Below are 27,584 nucleotides of genomic sequence, written 5' to 3' on the forward strand. Positions count from 1 at the left end.
AATTCTATAGATAAGTTACCAAAGTAGATCTGGAGTAGAAAATAGTGTCGAATACCAATTTAGCATATTCTGCTCATTAACAATAGCTTTCAGTTTGGGTGTGTAGATTGAGGGGGTGTAAAACGTGCCACATTTAGAAGGGTGTGGGATATTTTTTATCCCCAAAAACTCATGTCAGACAGTCCAGATGTACATTGTAGAAGTTTTTTTTCTAAAGGGCCAAAATGGCACAGATTGTCCATTTATTTTGCAGAATTTACTTCTGTCTAAGGCATCATTCGCACCTGAACATGCAAATATAGATGCAGGGCCGGCCCTAGGATAAATGGCGCCCTGTGCGAAATGATCATTCGGTGCCCCACCCCATCATTAAAAAAAAATGGCCCATAAAAAAAAATTATAATGCCCCTTTAGTGCCCCCATACAGTATAATAATAATATTTAATAATATAATATATTACAACCCCTTCAAGGACACAGTATATTGTCCTCTAATTGTGCCCACAGTATTATGCTATCTGTAGTACCCCTACACAGTATAATGTCCGCTTAGTGGCCCCCACACAGTATAGTGCTCCCCTGTAGATTTTGCCATACAGCCTCCCTGTAGACAGTGCCATAATTCCCCACCTCCTTTTTGTAGATCGTGCCATACAGCCCCCCAACTCCCCCTTGTAGACATTGCCATACAGTCCCCCACCTCCCCCTTGTAGACAGTGCCATACAGTCCCCTACCTCCCCCTTGTAGATCGTGCCATACAGTCCCCGCACCTCCCCCTTCTAGACAGTGCACCCAAACAAAAACAAAAATTGTACTCACCTAGGCCCCGTTCCCATGACGAACTGAGCTTCTCCATGACGGGACCCTGTAGCCTAGTACAGAGTTTCCCAACCTTTTCGTACTCGAGGCAGCACTCGAAAAACAAAATTTCCTCAGGGCCCCCCTACCAAAAATTGTTTTGAGAAAGACAGAAAATGGCTAAGAACAAGCACTCCACTCGTAGGGTATGTTCACACATGTTTTTTGTAAGGCAAAAAAAATTTGCCTCAAAATTCCTTCAGCAACTGACAGCGTTGTGTGACCTTTTTTTTGTGTTTTTTCTTAAGCTGTTGAAGCGAATGCAAAAGACTCAGGAAAAAAGCTCCAAACGGACACCGCAGGTATTTTCTGCCTCCTATTAATTTCAATTGGAAGTCAGAGGTGGAAACCACTTGAAGACCATCAGCCCCCCACTCACAGTAAAATGACCATCATCCCCCCACTCACAGTAAAATGACCATCATCCCACCACTCACAGTAAAATGACCATCAGCCCCCCACTCACAGATTCCCCCTGTAGGTAGCGCCACACAGCTCCTTGTAGGTAGCGCCACACAGCCCCTTGTAGGTAGCGCCACACAGCCCCTTGTGGGTAGAACCACACAGCCCCTCGTAGGTAGCGCCAGACAGCCCCCTTGTAGGTAGCGCCACACAGCCCCTTATAGGTAGCACCACACAGCCCCCTTGTGGGTAGCGCCAGACAGCCTTCTTGTAGGTAGCGCCAGACAGCCCAATTGTAGGTAGCACCACATAGCCCCCTTGTAGATAGCGCTACACAGCCCCCTTGTAGATAGCGCCACACAGCCCGCTTGTAGATAGCACCACACAGCCCCCTTGTAGATAGCGCCACACAGCCCCCTGTAGAGTGCGCCACACAGCCCACTGTAGGGAGTGCCGCACAGCCCCCTGTAGGGAGTGCCACAGCCCCCTGGTAGCAAGTGTCACAAAGACCCCTGGTAGGGAGTGCCACACAGCCCACAGCCCCCTGGTAGGGATTGCCACACAGCCCCCTGGTTGGTAGTGCCACACAGCCCACTGGTTGGTAGTGCCCCACAGCCCACTGCCCCCTGGTTGGTAGTGCCACACAGCCCACAGCCCCCTGGTTGGTTGAGCCACACAGCCCACAGCCCCCTGGTAGGTAGTGCCACACAGCCCACAGCCCTCTGGTTGGTAGTGCGACACAGCCCCCTGGTTGGTAGTACCACACAGCCCCCTTGTGGGTAGCGCCAGACAGCCTTCTTGTAGGTAGCGTCAGACAGCCCAATTGTAGGTAGCACCACATAGCTGCCTTGTAGATAGCGCCACACAGCCCCCTTGTAGATAGCGCCACACAGCCCGCTTGTAGATAGCACCACACAGCCCCCTTGTAGATAGCGCCACACAGCCCCCTGTAGAGTGCGCCACACAGCCCACTGTAGGGAGTGCCGCACAGCCCCCTGTAGGGAGTGCCACAGCCCCCTGGTAGCAAGTGTCGCAAAGACCCCTGGTAGGGAGTGCCACACAGCCCACAGCCCCCTGGTAGGGATTGCCACACAGCCCCCTGGTTGGTAGTGCCACACAGCCCACTGGTTGGTAGTGCCCCACAGCCCACTGCCCCCTGGTTGGTAGTGCCACACAGCCCCCTGGTTGGTTGAGCCACACAGCCCACAGCCCCCTGGTAGGTAGTGCCACACAGCCCACAGCCCCCTGGTTGGTAGTGCCACACAGCCCACAGCCCCCTTGTTGGTAGTGCCACACAGCCCCCTGATAGGTAGTGCCACACTGCCCACAGCCCCCTGCTTGGTTGAGCCACACAGCCCACAGCCCCCTGGTAGGTAGTGCCACACAGCCCCCTGGTTGGTAGTGTCACACAGCCCACACCCCCCTGGTTGGTAGTGCCACACAGCCCACAGCCCCCTGGTTGGTAGTGCCACACAGCCCACAGCCCCCTGGTAGGTAGTGCCACACTGCCCACGGCCCCCTTGTAGGTAGTGCAAGGACTACGAAATGACCATGATAGGTGGCGGGCAATAGACATTTAAAAAAGGACAACTGTGCAGGAGCACACAAAATACCCAGCTTTCCCAGCTATCAAATAAATGTGTGGAAATAAACTAAGATATAACTTTTATTTAGTCTGAGTAAAGGATTAATCATTTTAGCTAGATTAAATAAAAGTTATACCTTAGTTTATTTCTACACTTTTTTTTTTATACCCGGGAAAGCTGGGTATTTTGTGTGCTCCTGCACAGTTGTCCTTTGTAGGTAGTACCACACAGCCCACAGCCCCCCTGTAGATAGCAACCCTCCCCTTACGAGTAAAGATAGCGCCACTGTAGCTCCCTGAAGGAGCGGAATCCCCGTGTGGCTGGGGATTCCGCTCCTGGAGCGCTTCTTGATGCCTCTGTCCATATATGGACAGTGACAGCAGGGAAAACTCCTGAGGCGGAATCCCCGTCCACAGTGTTGCAGACGCTATGACCGTCGATTCCACTCCAGGAGAAGCTCCTGTTGTCTGTGTCCATGACATCATTGGTTTCTCCTGGAGTGGAATCCCCGGTCATAGAGTCTGCAATGCTGTGACCAGGGATTCCGCTTCAGGAGTTTCCCCTGATGTCACTGTCCATATATGGACAGAAACATTAAGCAGCACTCCAGGAGCGGAATCCCCGGTCAGGGAGCAACAGTGGCGCTAGTAGACAGCAGAGCAGGGAGATACCTCCCTGCTCTGCTATAGTGCCATCGCTACCGCTATAGCAGCCACAGCAGCTGCTAGCGGCGCCACCGCCCTCATGCCCGGTGTCACCGCTAGCAGCCGCTATGGCTGCTACAGCGGTAGTGACGACCACTAAGTGAAGAAGCGCCTGGGTGGAAAGGCGACTGCAGTTAGTGTGTGTATCCCCGCTGGTAGTTGCAATAGCGCGGGGATACACACACCCGCTGGCGCCCCTCTTGCAGTGTGGTGGCTGGCGTCCTGTGCGACCGCACTGGTCGAACATATCTAAGCCCAGCCATGTATAGATGCAATACTGAGCATAATGTGGAATTATATTGTAGACCTTATGCTTCAGTATTGTTTCCAGTATAATACACCATATGTCGCATTGAGGCACTTGTAGAGGGAAATACTACTTAAAAATAGCATTTAACGGAGTATTCGAAAAATATGGGCAAAAAAATGCGCGAGTATTTACAGCTCCATAGAATAACACTGGTTCTGTATCCTGAGCCTACGCCACATAGACAGTATATGCAAATATGAGTAAGCTGTAATTCACATTCAGCTGTGCACCATTTTTGCCATTTAAATTTTGTCAGCAAAATTACAAGTTTTATAAATATTCTCTCTAGTGATTGTGTTTTTTGGCTCATAGCCAAAAATCGTAAGAAACAGTGTGGATCTGAGACCCCCTTCTCCCTTCTTCAATTGATATTCTTTAACAATGTTATGAGTTTTTGCGGGTTTTCTGCCCTGTGTCTGGACCTAATTTGACCATAAAATGATACAAGCAATAGCTTTTTTAATATATTTTATTGCACTTTTTGTCATTTGGTTTTGAGATTATCTAATCATTATTGAGTGTGAAAATTGGTTCAACCTATAGCATTTACCTCATGATTTTCCACATGTTTAGCAACATGAAAAGAAATATCTAACAACAATGCCATTTTATTCTTCAAGATGGCCGTTTAGTTAAAGGAGCCAAAATGTTAAGGTTGAGATAAGATGATACTGAGTTAGGAAAGAAGGTAGAAACAATTTCTCACGTTCAATATTTGCTGCAAATCAGAGTTGGGCCTTAGAATGGGAGACTGTATAGAGGCACATAGGTGCCTGTGGCTTCAAACTACTGAACTGTAGACAATCTTTGGGCCACCATATGGCGCCCTATTACGGAATAGCTCCACAGTATGGTTGGATTCACACAGAATCTGATAGAAAAAGCCTCCATGTGCCTCCGTATAGAATCGGAGGCATACAAATATACAATAGGACCTATGGGTGCTGAATTATGTCTTTCTAGTACTTGGAGGAGCCCCACTTTATGCTTCAGAAAATCAATAGGGAATATACATTTTTAAAAATCACTCATCCGTAGAGTTTAGCAGACTCCTTCCATAAAAAAGGCCAACATAAACGATGTAGATAGATTACTATAGACCAAAAATGAATTCTGTTTTGCACATGTGCTTAACATTCATTGACAACCATGATGAAGTACTGAAGGCCTTTTATACATCAGCAGTTCTCATGTCACATAAGTACACCTCACAACGCTACATTAGTCTTTTATTACATTCAGTATGCCATCTCTTGGGAAGAAGGAACTGTTGGCAAGTCCATCGAATAAATGTATATTTTGGCTTATAGTCAATTGTAGACTAGATACAAAACTAGATACAATGAATATGCTTTATAGTGAAATTGCACGCATGGGTCAGCAAGGTTCAGACTAGTATTCTCCTGATAAGTTGGCTTCTACCATGCTGTGCAAGGGCAATCAGTTGCCTTATGTGTTAAAAAAAATTGTTTTCCCATAATACAAAGCAAAAGCTAAGTGGTTGTGCAGATTAATAATTGACATGCATCTCTGTTTTTCTTACAAGGCTTAGCGTGTGGGGGGGGGGGGGGAAGCGATGCTGACGTTGGTTTAGAATTAAGGCCAATTTACATCTCCTTCTTATTTGTGTTTATTTTCTGTTTCTTACATGTTTTATTCCAGCCAAATAAATCACAGCACAGGTTTGATTTCAAGGGTTGAGGTGTCACTTCTGAAGGATAAAGTCTTCCCAGCTTCATCATTTCACTTGCAAATTTAATAAAACTTGAAAACAGCCAGAGGCTTTAGAAAGAATGTGACTGCACGAAGAGAGACCCCAATGGCAGGAGGGAGGGGTTGCGGGGAGCTCTACCTGTCAGAAAAAGGAGGGCTCAGGCTGTGAAATAAATGAAAATGCTTGTAGCTGTTTTCAGGTTGCCAGTCTCTTCCCAGTAAGACGTATCTTGGAGCTGCTGGTCTCTGAGGGGATCTAGCCCTGTTTATGATGAGGGCCAACGTTAGATCCCAACATACGTGGAAAGGTCCCAAGAGCTTCCTTCTCTGCATGTTAATCTACATAAACACTTGGCATCACATATACCTACCATAAAGGCAAATCATGTAACCTAAGGATATTTGAAGTATAATAATATTATAGTTGTAGTGTCACATTTTTATGGAAATTCTCATTTTGACAATATAACAAACCTTACATATCCTCCTTATTTATTCTTGGTAATGAAAAGCAACAATTACATATAGGATTTTTTAAGACACATATAATCTTTTGTATTCATTTCCCAGGAGTGTTAATAATCGTATTTATGCCTTTGTATATTTCATGAGATAAATGTCCAAGAAACTGAAGGTCTTCCAAGAGATGTGTTTTAAACAGCAGGAGATATGAGATACATTTTCAGTTCATGTATTCGGAAAAACAAAAGTTATAGAAGCTAATCCTTTTTTAGGTGCGTATGACATTTTCTTAGAGCAAAGCTCACCATACACGCTCCGACTCGAATACACAATCTGACAAGAGGAGAAGAATCCGTGATGGCTGGAAGCACATATTACACAGTTCTTACAACCTTTACAAAAATTCTCTGTGTCATTATAGAGCAGGAGCTTCTGAATAAATCCCGACACCGGGATGACAGTCACCGGCTGTGATGGAGGGACGTTGTTGCCGCAACATAGGAGGGATGTTTCTCTTCTACTATGTGGGTGACTGAACACTGTCCCCAATGTAATAACCATTCAGGGAAGGAGGAACAGGAAAGGGAGGTAGAGACAGAGAGGGGCATAGACACACAGCGGGAATGCTACTGTAGCAGGCAAGAACCGCCTACCACAGTGTCAACGGCGGGTTCCAGAATTGTCTCTGCCCATTTCTGTCTTAATGTGCCCTCTGCCGAATGTGGATATTTCAGGTAATATAATGAAATGAAAAAAAAAAGCATGGCATTACTAATGTAAGGCACATGGGGTAACTAATTTAGTACCTCCATGTTTCTCAAATTAGCAACCTCATGTGCCTCACATTAGTAACTAGTAACATTTAAAGGGGTTCCACTTTTATTTTGTCTGATTAATTTATAGAATAGAAAATCATACAGATTTCTAATATACATTTATTTAAAATTCTGCTCACATACCTTTCGTATATCAGTGTAGTTGCCTTTGTCTAAAAAAAATAAAAAATGGCATAACCCACAGAATAGTCCATAGAAATGCATCCATAGGATAAGCTAAAGATGGCCGCAGTCATATGACCCACATCATGTGACCACTGGCATTCAGGCAACACCGTCCAGGTATCTAACAGGCTAATAATTGGTTATTGAGGAGCATAAATTATAAAGTATTTCTACCTCCTTCAGCATCTTATCATCATGTCTGTCAGTGTCTGTGAGGAGCAGCTCTCACATTCTTCTCCGTCCTGCAGAATAAAGTTGACATGTTGTTTTAATTGCACGGTGAGCGAATAAAACTATGGAGGTAATGTTGTTTTTTACCTTTTCCACCCCACAATGAATTTTTTTCCCATTTCCTAGCACATTATATGGTACAATAAATGGTGCCAAGAAAAACGACAACGCATCCCTCAAAAATCAACCCCTCATATGGCTATATCGATGGCAAAATAAAAAAGTTATGGCTTTTGGAAGGTGGGGGGGGGGGGGGGAAAATGAAAACACGAAAAATGACTGCGGCGTGAAGTGGTTTAAAAATCATGTAGAGACATGCACAGTGAAGAAATTGTTCATAATTTTTCCACCATTTCCCATTAGTCCCATGCATGTGTCCTCTATGTGGCCCCAACAAATGTATGTCATGTAACCCTGTTGCTAACTGAATGCTAGGGGACACATGATGTGTGTGTGGTGGGGGAGGGGGTCACATGATTTGTATGTGTGTGGGGGGATGGTCACATGACTAATGCCATGTCTAGTCATACTCAGTTAGCCTGCGGATGCATTACACAGGACTAATCTGTGAGCTATACTATTCCACTGTGACAGGGGCCTCATGCCCTATAATACATGTATGTGAGCAGAATTGCTAATAATTGTATTCTACAAATAAATAATAATAAAAAAAAACAAAAACCTGGATAACCACTTTTAATGAGTTACGTGTGTCTAATGTGAGGTGCATGGGGTTATTAATTAAGTAACCTCTTGTGACTCACATTAGTAGCTATATTGCACTTCAATTTACTAGCCATATGTGCCCAAAATAATAGCAATTTGCCTCGCATTATCCCTATGTGCCTCGCATTCTGTACATTGGGGTTACTAATGTCAGATACATAGGTTACTTACGATTATAATGTGAGGAACATGGGATTATTAATTTAGTTACCCTCACGTGCGTGACTTGCAGAACTTCCAAACACTAAACCTCATAGGGGGTAATAATAATAATAATCTTTATTTATATGGCGCCAACATATTCCGCAACCCTGTACAATTCAGAGGGAACATGTTAAGAATACAAACCAGAGGAGTGAGGGCCGGCTCACAAGAGCTAACAATCTATGAGGAAATAGGGGTGACACAAAATGTAAAATCTGCTTGTTTTGTACAATGATTCAGCCATCTTTTATAAAAGCAAACACAACTAAGGACACAAAGTGAACAACAAGCCATAAATAACACAATATAATAATATTTACGTCTTGAAGGGGTTGTCTCAGTACAGGGTCTTAGGACATGCCATCAATTCCCATCAGTGGTGGTCAGTCCGTTGTTACCCAACCAATCTCTACAACAAAATGTGGCAGTGTAACATGGCCACGGACCATCGTTCCTACTCATCCCTTGACGGTCGCGGCCATGACTCTGTGAGTGCTGGCCGGCATCTCCTTCCTAGGAGATGCCAGCACTCACTTCCGCCTTGCTTCACTGGGTCCCATAGGGTGCACGCGCAAGCTCGGGCCTGGCCTTAAAGGACCAGTGCACGCATGTGGAATGATCACCCCGGACTATAAAAGGGGCTCTGCCCTTTCACTCATTGCCTGACCGTTGTTGTGTTTACCCATGTTAGTCTTGCAAATGATCCCTTAGTGTTATCCTGTTCCCAGTGTTCCCGTACCTGCTACCTGTATCCTGCATTCAGTGCTAACTTGTTCCTGTGGATTAGAAAGTTGGAGTCGTGTTGTGCCACCGGTCACACCTGCTGTGTTACACCACGCCTGGTGTCTGCTGTCAAGGTCCTATCTGAGCCTAGCCGTTGCTACTGTCTGAACTACTACAGGTACCCTTGTGCTTGGACTATATATACATTGACTTGGTACACTGTTTGGCCAGCTGCTATCCCGCTACGGCGGTACGGCACAGTGGGTCCACATACCCATATCGTGACAACCAGCAAGCATTGTGCCATTTTGTCTCACTTCATCTTCTGGCAGCCCCACTGAGCTTTCTTTAGAGGTGGCATGATCTGCCCATTACAGTCAATAGATAATCATAAGACCTCAAAATAAAATTTGTACCCCACCGGTTACGCGTGAATGGCATATCCTAGCGATATGCCATCAATATCTTTCCCATAACCATTTTACATTTTGACCTACCACTTATTAAACCACTACCCAATAAATCAGGTGACTGTACAGCAATACTACTGCTGGACCTGCTACAGTATATATTTCCTTCCAGATGTAATATTCTGGCCAGGGGAATGAGGTTTGAACTACTAGGTAATATTTTTATATTGTGATTGAAATAATATCTTAAAGGGGATGTCCAATTTATATTTTTATATAGGCACTCATTAAATATTCTGCCCTGAACAAACTTCTGATTCACACACTTTTACTAAAGTGCATCTGTTCTCGGCTAGGATCGCTCGTCGTGTAATTTGTGACGCCACGTTTTCTGCATGCCTCAGTGACGTTCCGTATACCCACTGAGGCCAGTGATTGGCTGCAGCGATCACGTGGGTATATGGGCACGTCGTTGCTGCAGCCATGTCAACAAATAGTGCCGGAAAGGCCCGGAGAAGCTGGAATATCGGTGGAATCTGTTAGGTGAGTAATGCCTCTTTTTTGTTTTATTGCATTTCCCCACCGTGGCCACTTCTAAAATTAACTCAGAAAACCCCTTTAATCGCTCTAAGAAGAAAATAAGGTTCTGTTGTAGTTGCCTCACTGTTAGGCCTGATTTACACGAGCGTGTGCGTTTTGCGCACGCAAAAAATGCGGCGTTTTGCGTGCGCAAAAGGCACTTAACAGCTGCGTGTGTCATCAGTGTATGATGCGCGGCTGCGAGGTTTTCTCGCAGCCGCCATCATTTTGACACTCCGTTTGGATGTTTGTAAACAGAAAAGCACGTGGTGCTTTTCTGTTTACATTCAGAGAATGACAGCTGTTGCGCGAACCACGCAGTTCGCACGGAAGTGCTTCTGTGCGACCTGCGTTGTTTTCACGCACCCATTGACTTCAATGGGTGCGTGATGCGCAAAAAACGCAGAAATATAGAACATGTCGTGAGTTTTACGCAGCGGACTCACGCTGCGCAAAACTCACGGACTGTCTGCACTGCCCCATAGCCTAATATAGGTGCGTACGACACGCGTGAAAAGCACGCGCGTCGCACGCGCGTATATTACGCTCGTCTGAATGATGCCTTAGTGCGGATTGATCAAATGTTGAGTGGAAAAGGCTGGATAGTGGTAGTTACGTCTCAATAGCAGATTAAAGTAACACTGGTACACACAAAGAAATACCGTCCCTTGAAGTCATAGGGCAGGAACGGATTCACATCCCACAATTATTAGCAGACAAGACGCAGTAGCACAAATCTGATAAAATGACAAATCTTGTATTGAAAAATGTCCAACGATGCTTGCTTAAGAAATACATAATCTGGGAATAAAGACTGATCATTACTGTCATTTCTTATTTTTATGTTTTTATCTGCAAGTGCCAGTATAACAAGAAGCAGCAAATATGGATTACACAATATTGTATTATAATGACATATTATTTTACAATGGCACTTGCTAAACCTGTACATATCAAATTAAATTTACAGTCTAGTGCAATGGTATAGAGATGTCAACCTTGAAAAGCTACTATTTCAAAAGTTTCATTCAATGTCAGTTATCAGTGTCAGTTAACAGGAACATACCATCCTGCCATTATTTCTGTAACATTGTTACACTGTATCTTCTTATACCACACAATAAAAAGAATAATGTCTTGAAGAATCTCATTGCTTTCCATTTAGTACTTTGCAGGCAGCACAGTATCATTGGCACCACCTGAATATTTAATACTAGATTTTTGCCGGCACCAGTCAGCTGACAGAGTACCACTAAGGGTACAGGCACACATAAAAGTGCCAGTTTGGCCAAGGCATTGTTTTTGTCTGCAAGACTTTTTCTGGTACCCCAACTTATAATGGTCACCCTTTTGGGGTACCAGCTCTATCCTGTGAAAGTTTATGGTGCATTAGACTTTTCAACCGTACGAACTATGTAACTTATACGTCGGGAGATTTGCCCGACATTTACACTGAACGTTAACCCCAAACGTGTACCAAGCCTTAGTTTTGGCCTCTGACCTTTGGTCCGATCTAGATCTTTCTTCAGTATAACCCATAATGGAACTATCTGTCATGGGCTTATATTGAGTTGATGAACGCAGAAATAATTCTTGCATATTGAATTTTCCAGTTTTTGAGAAAAATTTAAAGTTCTAAAAGAGTGGCTTTAGTCCATAAGTAAAGAAGGCTCAGTATTATATGTATTCAACCGGATTTCCATAGAGGACATTACTCAATCTAGTCTTGGAACCTGCACCTTGGACCAGAGCCATTTTTAGAAATATGAACAGTTTGATTTAATTTGCCATGTTCATAATTAATTTACATATTCAAACTCTTTCAAGGTCTTTTGTCAGGATTACATATATTGATGTATTACTTAAATCCGCAATCTTTATGTGAGCTCCAACTTCTGAGGCATATATTTGCACAATTAGATTGTCCCAGCAACAGGGAATGTGGACCCATTCTAGATCTTCATACAGATACTGTGCTAACTACTTTTTTGATATAACCCAAAATATTGCTTTTATCACATTCCAATAGCTCTTTCAAAGCTGACTTCCAGTTATAGAAATTGCTTTAACTGATTTGTTTTTTTAATGAATTGTAGAGGATTATCTACTAACGATTCCCACAAGAAGTAATCTTTGGTGAAATTACGTGAACTACTGATAAAATCTAAAAAAATATTTGAAATTAATATAAATAAGACCAATCTCGTAAGAAGATTTTCAGTATAGTGTTTGAGCAAGGAAATTAAAGAGGAATGGAAAAGGCTGAATAAAGAGTGCAGTCTATGCAATACATAAATATACTATGAATATGCTGCAGTCTAAGGACAATTTTTTTCATTAACTTTTTCTATTGTAATTTATTTCTGTTCAGTGTAGGGTTAGTTTGTAAATTAAATCTTTATTTTAACTTGGAATTTTACGCACAAGCACACGTGCACACAAGCACACGAACACACACATGTACGGACACACTGGATCTGTCCATATATTACTATAATTATCTTTTTACTTATAATAGTGTATGGTAATACTTCATATTTTGTGATAGGGGATTGTTGATGGTATTAGATCAGAAATATTTGATGCCAGCAACTGTGTTGTCAGAATTCTATACCTTCTGTAATGCATTGATTTATACTGTATGTTTTGCAGATGAAGAAATGTAAAAATATTATTAGGATTGTAACCTCTACTGTTTCTTGCAAACAAGACTAACATTACCCTTAGTGTATATTTTTCATTTCTCTCAGCATTCCAAACAGAAGCATGCTACAATATTCAGAATTGTGAAATACTGTATGTTTCATGATATTCCTTCTTACAGCTGGGTTAAAAAACAACCAACTTAGGCCAGGTCACATCTGCATTTGGGTTTGCATTGCTCTGCTCCGTCCGAAAGTTGCGGTAGCACGTATCCGTTGCATGACGGAAACCATCTTCACCTGATGGAACCCATTGACTTTAATGGGTTCTGTCGGGTCTCCAACATGTTTTCCATAATTTTTCGGACTTGATAGCACAGCATGCAGCACTATTTTGTTTGGATCTGTGACATAGGCCCTTAACAGAGCCTCCAATGCAGCATCTTAGGCTTCATTCACATCTGCGTTGGGGTCCCGTTCTGACGTTCCGTTGGAGCTTTCCGTCAGAACGGGACCCTGAACAAAAACGGAAACCAGAGGTTTCTGTTTCCATCACCATTAATTTCAATGTTGACGGATCCGGTGCCCATGGTTTCCGTTTGTCTCTGTTGTGCATCGGATCCGTAGTTTTGCAAAAGTGTAGTGTCAGTTTGTGTCTGTTCAGGGTCCTGTTCTGACGGAAAGCTACGACGGAACGTCAGAACGGGACCCCAACGCAGATGTGAACGATGCCTTAGCTGTATGCTTTTTTGTGAGATCTTATCCTTTTTGCTACCTTTTCTGCCCTCTAGACCCTGAAAGTGTGCACGCTGCAGAAAACCTAGGAAGCACAAGAAGAACCAGCCACCCCAGAATTCCATTCTGCCATATACTATTCTATTTCACCCCCATATTAAATATCATACATATTTTAGATGGTATTTTAGCTCCCTAAATTCATAATATAGATGTCCTGTTGTTTAAACACATTTCATTATTTTTTCCATCTTTGATATGGTCAGCTCCCGCTTACAAACAATGTCATTTCACTGTGTTCGCAACCCTCAGTGTTTTTGTTTTTTTAATCTATAACGTAGGAATAGTGTACGATGAACAATGGTGTATGCAGCACAGCTTGATAATGGGATTTAGGCTGGGTTCACACGACCCATTTTCAGGCGTAAACGAGGCGTATTATGCCTCGATTTACGCCTGAAAATACGGCTCCAATACGTCGGCAAACATCTGCCCATTAATTCGAATGGGTTTGCCGACGTACTGTGCCGACGACCTGTAATTTACGCGTCGTCGTTTGACAGCAGTCAAACGACGACGCGTAAAATGACTGCCTCGTCAAAGAAGTGCAGGACACTTCTTTGGACGCTTTTGGAGCCGTTTTCTCATAGACTCCAATGAAAACAGCTCCAAAAACGGACGTAAAAAACGCTGCGAAAACGCCGTGAAAAACGCGAGTTGCTCAAAAAACGTCTTAAAATCAGGGGCTGTTTTCCCTTGAAAACAGATCCGTATTTTCAGACGTTTTTGGTCACTACGTGTGCACATACCCTAAGCAATATTTTGGGCCTTGGATTCTTCTTATTCTGGTATAGGGCACTGCACTGCCAAATAAATGGTGTAATTTCAGTCCCCTATAGGGCATTTTACAGCTGCCAATGTTCGGCCGGTGAAGCGAGCGCCGATCAGCAAGACATTATTGATCGGCGGTCGTTTGCTCCTGTCACAGGGAGCTTTGTATAGGGACGAGCGCTCGTTAGTCCCATCATCCGTCCCCATACGTTATTATCATGTTGACAGCTTCTCCCTGTTAACACAGGTATATGTGCTGCCGACGATGATAATATTTAACTTTTTTAAAACGATACCAGCAGATGATCGAGTATTTGCTCGTTAATCTGCTGATCGCTGCCCTGTTTACACAGGGAAATTATCGGGGAACGAGCGTTCTATGAACGCTTGTCTGCCCGATAATCGCCCAGTGTAAAACGGCCTTATGTTTCCCATATCCCTTGTGTTTTTTTTATCTGTGATAAAGAGCATGCTACCAAATAACTAATTATAAATATATAAATTAAATTTCTCACTACACAAATGCAATACATTATCGTGACATGCTAGCAAAACCCTAGACAGGCTGCAATGCACATGGCAACAAGTGGGTGGCCACATTTAGACATATAGCATAAACCATTCCTGACACTATATCGCAAAATCATGTTTGTTTGTTATTTTGAAAGCTGGCAATCTCGCGAAACTTATCTCTGAATATGTTGAGCCAGAGGAAAGGTAAGGAAGGACACATCTGTATTTTAAGACAGACTATACTATAGATTGAGATAACCACATGAGCTGACTTATTTTAGCTATATTTCTATAACATTATAGATCCACTTAAAAAAATCACTTCAGCATTAATCCATTCAAATTTAAAGCAAGCGTCCAAAGCTGAGCAAGGGACAAAGAAAATAAACGTACACAACTATGAAGCTCAATACAGGATATTAAAAAGTCGACACAAAATACTGTCTTTTTCTCAAGGCCTATGTCACCCACACTGAAAACGTATATAGAAGATAATGTTTTTCTCATGGTCACTTTGTCCTTGACTAATTCACCTTTCGTATTGTTGTCTTTCTCGTTTTCTAACACACTCTATCTTTCTTTTGTAGCCCTTGCATTAATGGCAAAGCAGTAAACAAAAGACTGGGAAATCTCAGCTAATGGAAGTGATCCGTGTGGTGAGAATTGTTTCAAAGATTAGTTATGTGGCCTCCATGTGAGAACGCTGTGTGGAGCAGAATATGGGGGGAAGATTCATTACCTGAGAAAAATGACTGGACATCTTCATTTATTTTTTTCTCCTGATGCAGCTGCTTCCCAATACTAAAGTAGAATATGCTCTATTCTGAAGAATATAGAAGACCCCTATCCATTGATTCTAGAAATACTTCTAATATAATATTGAGCATTGATGAATAAACCTCAGCTCATATCATGAGAGGCTTAACATGAGCCTGAAAATAAGAGGAGGTAGTCCAAGAAAGCCTCAGTCCAAGGTAGAGGAATCATCTTCATGGCAAGTAGAGATTATAAAATTCCCAAAATTTGTTTAGGGTCTGATTCAGTCGAATCATCCATCTGATTCGAATCAGCCCGAATAAATGTAGGAAATGTTGGGAAATTTGCTTATCTCTACTTGCTATCAAGATGATTCAGCTTGGACTGAGATTTTCTTGGACTACCTCCTCTTATTTCACGCTCATGTCAATCCTCTCATGATATGATCTGAGGTTTATTCACCAATTCTCAATATTTTTTAGAAAAGGGTTTGTATGTGATAATCATGATTTTAAAGGGTTAGAAAAAGGGTCTGCTTTTTATCCAGAAACAGTGTCACTGTTGTCCATGGGCTGTGTCTGGTATTGCAGCTCAATCCCCTTCCAAGTGAATAGGGCTGGGCTGCAATACCAGTGGATAAGAGTGGCGCTGTTTCTAGGAAAAAAAAGCACAACTTTTTTCAAATCCTGGACAAACCATTTAAATGATTCGGCTGCAATTTTTTTTAAGTAGTACATTACTTGCTTTGAAGTTTCTGCACAAAATTATTTATCTGAAAATATCAACATGTAATGTAAAACACTACGCGTGATTCTCAGGCCTCGGGAAAGGAGCATTAACCCTCTGTGATTTGCCTAGAACTAAGGGATTTTGCAATCTTCACCTTAAAACGCCCCTCACGGGGTTATGAGATCCCCAGGTTGGGGCCCCAGTGTAGTCTCCAATAGCATCGGCTGATTGCTTGCAGATAGTGTTTCTAAAGCGAGTTCATGCAACACGATAAGACAGATATAGGTCAGGGTAAGCAGATATCTCATAGCTCGGGTCAAATCCAGAAAAGCAAAGAACAAACACCTTCACAAATGAATAGAATCCAAAGAACGTCGTTCCTAAGGCAATGAGGGGCAGTTCTGAGTAGGTTTAAATACTCAGAGGTAAATCAGCCCCAAGCTGAGCACTGATCAGCTGACATAGGCCTGTTTCTTAAGGCCTCCTTTTTATTTTAGCATTTTATATATATATGCAAAAAGCCGCATGCATTTCAAGCATTTTTAAGGGCGTTTTCTACATGCAATTACTTTTAGGCTATGTTCACACAGAGTGGATACAGTGCATAAAAGCACACAGCATAACCGCCCTAGGCACCGCTGGGAATACCGCCCAAAAACCGCACCAAATTGTGGTGCAGTATTTCAGTCAGAATGTCCGCTGTGGAAAACTGCACATAAAAAAAAAAAAAGGTTCATACTTACGTAGCCATGGTGACGTGTCCCCCTGCCGTCCTGCAGGCCGGCCTCCTGGGATGATGTTTCATCCCATGTAACTGCAGCAGCCTGTGATTGGCTGCAGCGGTCACATGGGATGAAACATCATCCCAGGAGACTGGCCTGGACGAAGAAGAACAGAATTCTGGGTAAGTATAAGATTTTTTTTTCTGAGTTGTGATTTTTTCTGTAGAATCACAGTTTTTCAACCTCGAAAATTTGCATCATCTGCTATTTGTTGTGGGTTTTACTTCCCCATTGAATTAAATCGGGAAAACCTGCAACAAAAAAGCAGCGAATACACAAATACAGTTGATATGCTGCGGATTAAAAAACCGCACTGCAGGTCACTTTCTGAGCGTTTTTTCCACTCATCATTTAAGCAGTGTGTGGATGAGATTTGTACAAATCTCATTCACTTCGATGCTACCATATTATGCTCGGATTCTCCGCAATGGAGTCCGTTGCGGAAAACGAGCAGTATTTACGCTACGTGTGAATTTACCCTAGGTCTGTTTTTCCGGGAGTTTTTGAAGTCCTGTAGAGATGCCGATAGAAAAAACCCAGAAAAAATGCCATACCTAGAGCATATTGCGTTTAAAAAAAAAAATTACCCCAAAAAATGCTCTAAAAACTCCACAAAGCAAAACGCGGTACATGTAGGCTTTCTCATATTTTACATTAAAGTAACAGTGTTTTAAGCAACAAAAAAAAAGTGCAGAAAATGTAAATAAACTCTGTGTAGGAATCCAGCCTTAAGATGTAGCAGACCTTTCCACTATGGAGAGGCCGGCGGCGATGAGACAAGAGGGACGTCGGCTACACATGTGTGCGCAGCAGTCGACAACCCTTTCATTTCCATTTAATTTCAGACTTGTTGAATTGTCTGTCCATCCCATGCCAAGCATACCAAGATCAACCTACCATTCCCTGCATTTGAAGTGACGCTTTCTGCCATAGGACCTTGATTGGGATACACTGCCTCATGGGATTAAACAGTCTTTTGGTGATAATTTTGGCCAAGCACTGACCTAACCATGCCATCACATGGGGAACTCTACTTAAGCTGGTTCAATGAAAAGAAGAAACTGGCTATAAAGAGGTTAAAATATACAAAACCGATAACAATATCACTTTAATCCTTAGATATTGATAAAATAATGGATATTGCAATTCACATATACAGAAGTTAATGGAAAATATCTATCTCAAAATGAGTGCGGAATTTACTGAACTGGGGCATTTTAGTGCCAGTTGAATCAGAAACATGGTAAACATTATTCATGGTAACATACATTGGTCTGTATCTGCTGTTGTAACAGTAGGCATAGCAGACCATGCGGCTGCTTTGTGTTTGATGATATAGTCCATCTGGGTTTCACTGGCACCTGCTGTAAAATTGATTCCTCTGACATTGAGACAGCCACACATAAAATATTTTGCAGATCTATTGATTTGTCATCTGCTTGCCCTTGTTGTGTAGATGTTTGAGAAGCGTAAAAAAAAAAAACCTTGGTATTGCTCTTATTGACAGAAGTAGGCCAAAACATCAATTTTGCATTTAGCAGGAATTGTGTCATGGTGGCTCGCAGATGCTACGTTTACAGCACGTTTTGTCCTAAGTTTGACTTAACGTCAGGAAAAAGCTCCTGACATATACATTAAACCTGGGCTGTGACGAATGCCTAACAGTGACATCCATCACCATAGAAAGCGAGAAAAAAAGAGAGGAAGTGGCGCTCCTCTAAGGTGATATTGTATTTTGCAAAACATATACAGTGTCAGGTATCCTTAGTTAGTCTCACCTGGTGCAGTTGTGATGTTGTAGGCACAACACTACTGATTTGCGTCTTTGAGTCTATATATTGTCAAATAGTCGGCTGCCACCCACTGCTGTCCCTCGGAGGATAAGTCCTTGATCCAGGGAAGAAGAATAATTTAGAAGACGGGAGGAAAAAAGCATGTAGCGATCTGGTCTCGGCATGGTAACCAGGAAGCCAGAACAACGAAAGGAATCTAGATAAGAACTGATAGTGAAACACTCAGCGCAACAATATAACAAATAGTTTACAATTTTCATTCAACATTAAGCTGGCTGAATATACATCATAATAGGCTATTAACCACTTGTCTATCAGAATCATTTATAGATAAAGATTTCTTACATCTAACGGAGAAGGATGACTTCACAAAACATTAACTCCCCCTTTTTTTAAAAAAAATGTGTACCTGTTTTTTCCCCAGGCTTTTTATGTATAAAATGTTGCACCATTTATGTGCAATTGTATGTTTGATCTGATGAAGGGACCGGTTCGGTCCTGAAATGCGTAGTCCAAAATAAATAATCAAATTAAATTTCTCATCTATTAAAGGGGTTTTCCCATCAGACATGTATGACATATCCACAGGATATAAATGCTAAGATAGTTGCGGGTCCCACTTCTGGGACCCGCACCTATCTCTAGAATGGGGCCCCCTAATCCCCGTTCTAGTTTTTAGTGCTCACGCTGCCTCCCGGCCACTTCCTGATGATATGGTCAGACATGGTCGGGAGTTACGAAAACAGCGTAACTCGCTGAGCTATGCTGTTTCCATAACTCCCATAGAACTGAATAGTAGTTATGGAAAGAGCGTAGCCCGCATGCTACGCTGCTTCCGTAACTGCCAATTCCCTACTATGGAAGTTACGGAAACAGCGTAGCTCAGCGAGTTACGCTGTTTTCGTAACTCCCGACCATGTCTGACCATATCATCAGGAAGTGGCCGGGAGGCAGCGTGAGCAGGAGGCAGCGTGAGCACTAAAAACTAGAACGGGGATTAGGGGGCCCCATTCTAGAGATAGGTGCGGGTCCCAAAAGTGGGACCCGCATCTATCTGACATTTATGACATATCCTTTGGATATGTCATAAATGTCCCTCATGGGTAAACTCCTTTAAAGGGAACCTGTCACCAGCATTTCACCTATTAAACCAGCAATACCTGATGGTAGTAAATCATTTCTATATATCCTATAATTGTCTTCTTAGTCAGCTCTGTAGGTTTAGTATTCAGCTTTTTAGTGTTCCCACACTGTATGCTAATGACCATAAAAGAGTCAAATCTTCACTTGAAAAGAGTTAAATCTTCGTTTGAAAAGAGTCATATCTTTATTCCTCAAGTCTTTCCGACTTTACCCTGCCTCCTTACTTATGATTGACAGCTCCTCGCCACACAAAATCCCGCGCTTGTGCATTGATGTCCTCTTCTGGTGTGTGCGCACAAAGGGACACCGGATTATTACGATAGAAGGCGTGAAATGTTTACAGACCGTTATTTACAGTTGGAGGAGGAGTTTAGGAGAGGGGATAACGGCAATGAACTTTTGATAGCAGCGGCCAGTGAGGGATAAGTAAAGTTCAATAGGTGAAATGCTGGTGACAGGTTCCCTTAAAATAATACTTATCAGCCAGGCGCTGTGACCTGATCGGGGCATGCTTTTTTACCCCGTCTTCTAAATAATCCATCACCATAGACTTTAATGGTGTCCGTTAAACACATACGTTGTCAACTAGGGTCATGACAGTTCATGACATATTCATTAAATGGGGGACTGATGCCACTATTAAGGATTAATTTGACGTATACCGTTGCTCAAAGGAATACGTTTAACATATACGTCATGAAAGGCTATTGAAAAGTAAATGACGTATATGTTAAACGCATACCTGTGAAGTAAGCCATACAGATGCATACATCAGTCATAAACTTCCATGTTGACAAAAATATGCACAGTATACATTATTTGCGGTATATTGTGAGATGGAATAGCGTGGTCTACATGCTATTCCATCCATCAAGTAAAGGGTATACTACCCCAAAAAAAGGCCCAAAAAACACTCTCTTGGCTTCCGTCAGGCTAATGTAGCCCTATGGACACATTTAGCATGTCCGTCTGGAGCTTTTCCAACATATTTGCTAAACGTAAGGCAAAAGCTTGATGAGAACAGGGCCTTAGTATAATATAACAGATCATGAACAGGGCCTTAGTATAATATAACAGATCATGTATTTTGTACGACAAGGTACATTTTTAACTTTTTTTTTTTAAATTTGTAATATGTCCAACCCAGCTTCTATGGGACCTGTAAAGCGGTAAGTCCACAAGCCCAGTGTTATCTCTACAGATGTTGCACTGCAGGTAAACAAATGAGAGGAGAATAAGTATGAAGGTCAAGCCACCCTTCTTTCCTTCTACATAGAATGGTAAGGGTAGTAAATACGCTCTGTTAAGCCTTATTCACACGACCGGGTCCCGCCCGAGCCAAAGTGTCGGCCGATAAAATCGGACGTTTTTCCCAGCCGGTTTGCATTCATTTTGCATCCGTTTCGGGCCGGGCATATCTGGACAGTAACATCAGGGGCAACTCCTGAAGGGGAATCCCCATGTGGCCTATGATTCCACTTCAGGAAAAGCCCCTGTCGTCTGTGTCCATTTATGGACACTGAACGTTACTGGCTTCGCCTGGTGTGTGTTATGGATGTATACTCAGGTATACTCGTCAGTTGACTGCCTGGTCCAAATTCAGTAGGTTCAGCTTTAGCGTGCGCACGGAAGAAAATACACTGACACCAAGGGTAGGGTCAAAGTAGATCTCATTTATTATGCATTACACTCAAGCTTATATGCTGTCACAAAAAGGGGCTTTCCTTCTGACTTTAGGCTGTGCGTGGTACTCATACATTGGTTCTCTCTTTCTCTCTATGTATATATATATGGTTAGGGTGTATTCCCGGATGCAGGGGCCGTTGTAAAAGAGGAAGTGGAGTCACAAACATACTTATAATCCACAACAGTTCCCCCTTTGACTCCATTTCAATGCTATCCCTATGATCCAGCCCTAGTACCCTTCGTTCCATGTTTCACCAGTTAGGAGACAAGCCTATGCCTAGCGCATAGGTCCCTCTTAGTGGTCTTTGATAGAAGAGCTGGATACTCAGTAACCGTATGGAGGGGGTCTGCTTGTGGTAATCCGTTGCTGTCGGTTGTATAAGTTCCTGACCATAGGACGCAGGCGGTTTTAGTGCATCCTCCTCTTCGATTTCGGAAAATTCAGCATACATGGTTGGGGAGACATCTTCGACCACCTTGGTTATGAGTTTCCTTGCACAAGGGATGACACAACACACACAATGAGTGAGAGTATAAGTATTATACATACAAAAGCTATGACAGCTTGCGCTAAGGCTGCCTTCCACCCTCCTATCCAAGCAAAAGCCTGATCCCATGTGTTGGTAATCCCTGAATTCCTTTTTAGTTCTACTGATAGATCCTCCAGTCCTTGGAGTGCCTTACTTATACTACCATCAGGGGCCCTTGGTCAAAGTCATTCGAGCAAGCAGATTTTTCCCATTTTTATCCTTTCTGTCTTGTGCCTGTTGTGGTTTGTATCCCCATTCTGTTCCAGTATTCCACCCCACATAAGCCTACTTCTCAAAATTTGATCCCTCTCCGTTTCCTGGGTGGTTATACAGATGTACTGGGTCCCCCGGTGCATGGTTGATTGCCACTGTGGGCTAGGGCATGGGACTATAATGCAATAGACACTTATAGGGCTTGAAGTGTTATACCAAAAGGTGATTACCCCTTGGTCCTTAGTAATAGCTCCCCATAACCCTCCTGTCCCTTAGTTCCACATATCATCCCCAGAAAGCAAAAAAAAGGATATGATCATCATGGTTCTATTCCGGGGTCGAGGTCTTTTTGCAGTGAGATGCGTGGACCCAATTATCTCTTCCTTCAAGTTTCACCGATGTGGGGGTTGTGAGAAGGACTTGGAAGGGGCCGTCAAACCGGGGTTCAAGCGAACTTTTCCGATTGAACTTCTTTAGCAGGATCCAATCCCCTGGTTGTATCGGGTTCTCTCCTGTCAGAGAGTCAGGATCTGGAATGGAAGAAAAGACTTTGCCATGTATGTTAGTCAACCGTTTGGTTAGTTCAATTACATATCTGGACAACGTATCATATTGCATATTCAGCTGCTGGGGGAAATATAGTCCCAATCGGGGTACACTGCCAAAGAGTATTTGGTAGGGGCTTAACTTTTGAGGGCCCTTTGGTGTGTGTCTTACACTAAAGAGGGCTAGGGCTAAACTTTCTGGCCAAGGTTTCCCTGCTCCTTCAGCTGCTTTCAGCATTTTCTGTTTGAGCGTACCGTTAAGCCTTTCCACCTTTCCACTGCTCTGTGGATGATAGGGAGTATGAAAAGCTAATTCAGAGCCAAGGGCCTTCCATAGTTCCCTCGTAAGGTTGGCTGTGAAGGCTGGGCCTTGGTCACTCTCGATTGTCTCAGGCACGCCATATCTGCACACTATTTCACTCAACAGCTTTTTAGCAGTGGTTGTGGCTGACTGGTTTTTTACCAGGAACGCCTCTGGCCAACCCGAGAAGATGTCTATCACTACTAGGACATATTCATACAAGCCGGATCTTGGCATTTGTATGTGGTCTATTTGGATTCGCTGGAATGGGTACAGTGGCTTTGGAGTGCATTTCGCTGGAGGTTTCACCATTTTCCCAGGGTTGCACTTCCCACAGGTGATACATCCCTTTGTATATTGATTCGTCATGATAGAGAATCCTGGGGCAAACCAATACATTTGTACCAGGTTATTCATAGGGATTTTCGACAGGTGTGTTGGACCGTGCGCCCACTGGGCCATCATGGGGTATAATGCCCTTGGAAGACACGGTTTGTCATGCTTTGTATACAACCCGTTGTCCATTGTTGCCCCCTTTGTGATCCACTCCTCCTGTTCTGCTTTTGGAGCTTGCTTTTGCAGAGTGAGGATGAGCTTATTCATGGCTGATTGCGGGGAGGTTGTGTTTTCATTGGGGGTCGGCCTGAGCGGCAATCCCGCTTGAGGTGACCCAATTTCCCACATCCATAGCACGTAGGACGCGGCCTGGACTGGGGAAAGTTGGGTGGGGCATTCCAGTCACCTGGCTGATAGGGTAACAGGGTGGTTTTGGGAGGTTTTGTGGCCAGGTTCTGCTCGATACCCCTTGCTACCTGGAACAAGGTTTCCCCTGCCATGCCTCGGTACTCGGGCCTAGTGCTTATGAGGCTTTTCCTTATGAGTTCCCTAAGCCCCTGGACAAAGGCATGCCCCCATAACTGGGCGTGAGTTTTGACTAGACGTGTGTCAAACCCTAAATCAGTGCAGAGCTGGTTAAGGCGGTAGTAAAACTTCTCAACTGACTCTGCCTTATCCTGCGTAACATCCTGTAGGGCAGTGGCTTGGTCAGCCAGCCGATCTGTGGCCCATTCCTTTAATTTTTCAAGGAAGCGGGGCCCTGAGGCATAGTTATCAATGTCATCAAGATGACCGGGTGTAACATGTGGCTCTATGACTGGCCAGAAAGAGTCTCCTGCCTTTATCTGAGTTAGACCGCACAGGTCCTTCCATGTGGCTGCATGTGTCTTTTGTATCTGGCACAAGCGTCTATAGAAAGGCATGGGTTGTTTTTCTGGATCAGGCAGACCATTTAATAGAGCCTGTGTTTCCTGCGGTTTCCAGGGGACGTATCTGGGACGTTGGTCGGTGCGTCGGCCCCTAAAATTGGAGGAAGTGACATCTGCATCCCTTGCTGAACTCGCAGGGTTGGGGGTGAGCACGGGTGGATTTGACCATGTTGGCGCCAGTTGTGGATTTTGTGTGGCCGCTTCTGCCTCATCCTGTCGCCTGTACCCACTTTGTTCACTATGTACGCTACCCGTCTCCTGTTCGTCATGGTCATGGTCGGAAACACCCAGGGGAAATGTGGCTTCACCCAAATCTACCAAGTCACGTGTGATGGCTGCATAGGGACTGGGAGGCAGCTTGGGTTTTGAGGTGGGTGGTTTGGATGAGGGCGTCTGGCTGGTCCCTCTATTCGGCTGGTACGGGGTATTGTCATGATTGAGTAATGGGTATGTCCCTGATGTGGTGTAAAGTCTAGGGGCCCCACAAAAGTAACAAGTCTCCCGGCAGTCGGGGTTCTGACATTTACATCTCCCACACGTCCAGCCCCGGGGATCCCAGTTGGTCCCGGTGTCGGGGTAGGGTGGAGGTCCGCTCACCAAGGGTGTGGTCGGTGATGCAGACGCCATTTTAGATTCTAAGGGTGCGGTCGGTGATGCAGGCTCCATTTTAGATTCTACTTCTGCTTCTTTGTCTGTCTGATCACATGCTGTATAACGATACTTTCCTTCCTCAGTAAACCTTTCCCTCCATTTTGCTTTATTCACTCCCTTAGCTGTCTTGTACCATGCTTCTGCGTGTTTTTGCAGTCCCTCATCTTGTAAAACTCCCTTCTTGGTGACTAATACCTGTTTCCACTCTGCTTCATCTAAACGGCCTCCACTATGAATTCCAGCCACTTTCATTAACTTCTTCTTTTTTTGTCACATACTTTTTACCTTCCCTTTCTGCCACCATCTGTGCGGCTGTGTATTCTCCTGTCTCGGTGCTATTGCTGGACCCCATTGTGAAATTTATAGGGTCTTTCCTGCCTGAGTCACGCGCTTTTTAGCAGAGTTATTACACCTGACTACCGAATCCTTGAGCGTGTATTGTTTCCCCCCCCCTCAATGTGTTCCCATATATACCCTATGAGTGTTTCTGGGGTGGGATGTATGTGTATATTTAGCTGGAAAACTTAACTCTCAGTCTGACAATTTATTGCTTTATAACCAGTGTTTTCTGCGTGGAAATCCTTGTCCTCTATATCCACTAAACACCACCCCTCATTAGATATGGCCAAGGTAACCCCGTACAGACAATTAGGACAGGTCATTTATAGGAGTGCCATGAGTGGCCTCCCTTTTGTGATATTCTGGAGTATAACCCAACAAAGGAAAATAACAAAAAGAAGTATGCTAAGACAAATCCCTCAATACATCCGGGGGCCAATCCATTTGAAATTAGACAGGCAATAACAGTAATATTCATTTGGGCAATATTTTGGAAAAAAAGGTAATATTCTGGATTATCGGACTTTTGTCTAAAGCATATTCCGGATTATCGGAATTTTGTCTAAAATGTAATAAAAACTTATTTTCTGATTATAAGTTGGGTTATTGCAATAAGGCTTAGCTAATTAGTAACATTTTGACATTTTGCCGGACTATTGGAAGTTGTCTACTTTATGTGAATATCGACATATATCCTTCAAGGGCATACGCAACAGGGACTCTTACCGTTGTTAGACGTATGATCTATATTTGAATCAAAAGGCATACGCAACAGGGACTCTTACCGTTGTTAGACGTATGATCTCTATTTAAATTTTCAAATTCTATATCCGTGGTTGATAGCTAGTCAACACACCACTTCGGACACAATGGGGACTCAAACCTTCATTAGGTGTCGAAGATCAATACTAGATTATTAGGTCGATATTCATAAAAAAACAGAAAACATGTCCGTGTTCCCCAGAGCAGTCAAGTGGAGTTTGTTAGACCATATATGAGTTCTTGGAGCCAAGGCTTTTAATAGTGGTCTTGCGTCCTTAAGGACAGCGGTCCCACCGAAAACGTTGGGCGGCAATACGGGAAGAGTTTGTCAAGTAAGATAATATAATTTTCTTACCTTATGGAGCTGCAGTCTCCCCCTTCCCGATATTCCGGCCACTCGTTCCGGCTAGTGGGTCCGCTGCTCTGTCCGGATCTTTCGCCTAGGCCCCACGTTACGGGCGCCAGCTGTTATGGATGTATACTCAGGTATACTCGTCAGTTGACTGCCTGGTCCAAATTCAGTAGGTTCAGCTTTAGCGTGCGCACGGAAGAAAATACACTGACACCAAGGGTAGGGTCAAAGTAGATCTCATTTATTATGCATTACACTCAAGCTTATATGCTGTCACAAAAAGGGGCTTTCCTTCTGACTTTAGGCTGTGCGTGGTACTCATACATTGGTTCTCTCTTTCTCTCTATGTATATATATATGGTTAGGGTCTATTCCCGGATGCAGGGGCCGTTGTAAAAGAGGAAGTGGAGTCACAAACATACTTATAATCCACAACATGTGGAATCCCCGGTCACAGAGTGTTCGGGGATTCCGCTTCAGGAGTTTCCCCTGATGTCACTGTCCAGATATTGACAGAGACATCAAGTGCTCTGTCCAGGAGCGGAATCCCCGAACACACGGGGATTCCGCTCCTTCAGGGAGCTAAAGTGGGGCTAGCACATAGCAGAGCAGGGAGATACCTCCCTGCTCTGCTATAGTGCCGTCGCTACAGCAGTAGCAGCAGCAGCTGCTAGTGGTGCCAGTGGCCATGGGAGGTGTCGCCGGGCTAGGGCGCTTTTAAAACAAGCAGGGGAAGGGAGCCAGCGCAGTGCTCCCTTCCACCTGCTGTACACCCGGGCACTGCCACACAGTGTAGAAACTTACCTCCAGCGTACAGCCATTCGTCCGAATGGCATAAACTCCTCCTCCTCACATGCACCCTGCGCTGTGAGGAGAGAGCGAGCGACGGTAGACACGGCCGTCACTCGTGACACATTCCGGTGATGGCCGTGTATTTCCCGGCCCCATAGACTTCTATGGGAGCCGGGTGGCCGGGTGAACGGCCGAAAATACGGCATGTCCCATTTTTTGATGGCCGGTTTTCCCGGCCCGTCAAAAAAATCGGTCGTGTGAATAGCCCCATTAGGGGTATATTGTTCCTACTGCAGCCGGGTGACAGCCGTTTT

At 43.8% G+C, this 27,584-nt stretch overlaps 1 long non-coding RNA gene across 1 annotated transcript; it reads right to left on the reverse strand.

Annotated features, from left to right (window-relative positions):
• Positions 1-21,487: 21,487 nt before the first annotated feature.
• On the reverse strand, positions 21,488-26,841 carry LOC142743413 (uncharacterized). Its single transcript, XR_012881556.1, has 2 exons — positions 26,482-26,841; positions 21,488-22,793 (listed from the first exon to the last, which is right to left on the reverse strand). It is a non-coding gene; the product is annotated as an uncharacterized LOC142743413 (long non-coding RNA).
• Positions 26,842-27,584: the final 743 nt, after the last annotated feature.

The sequence above is a fragment of the Rhinoderma darwinii genome, chromosome 2 (genome assembly GCF_050947455.1).
Source record: "Rhinoderma darwinii isolate aRhiDar2 chromosome 2, aRhiDar2.hap1, whole genome shotgun sequence".
NCBI lineage: Eukaryota > Metazoa > Chordata > Amphibia > Anura > Rhinodermatidae > Rhinoderma > Rhinoderma darwinii.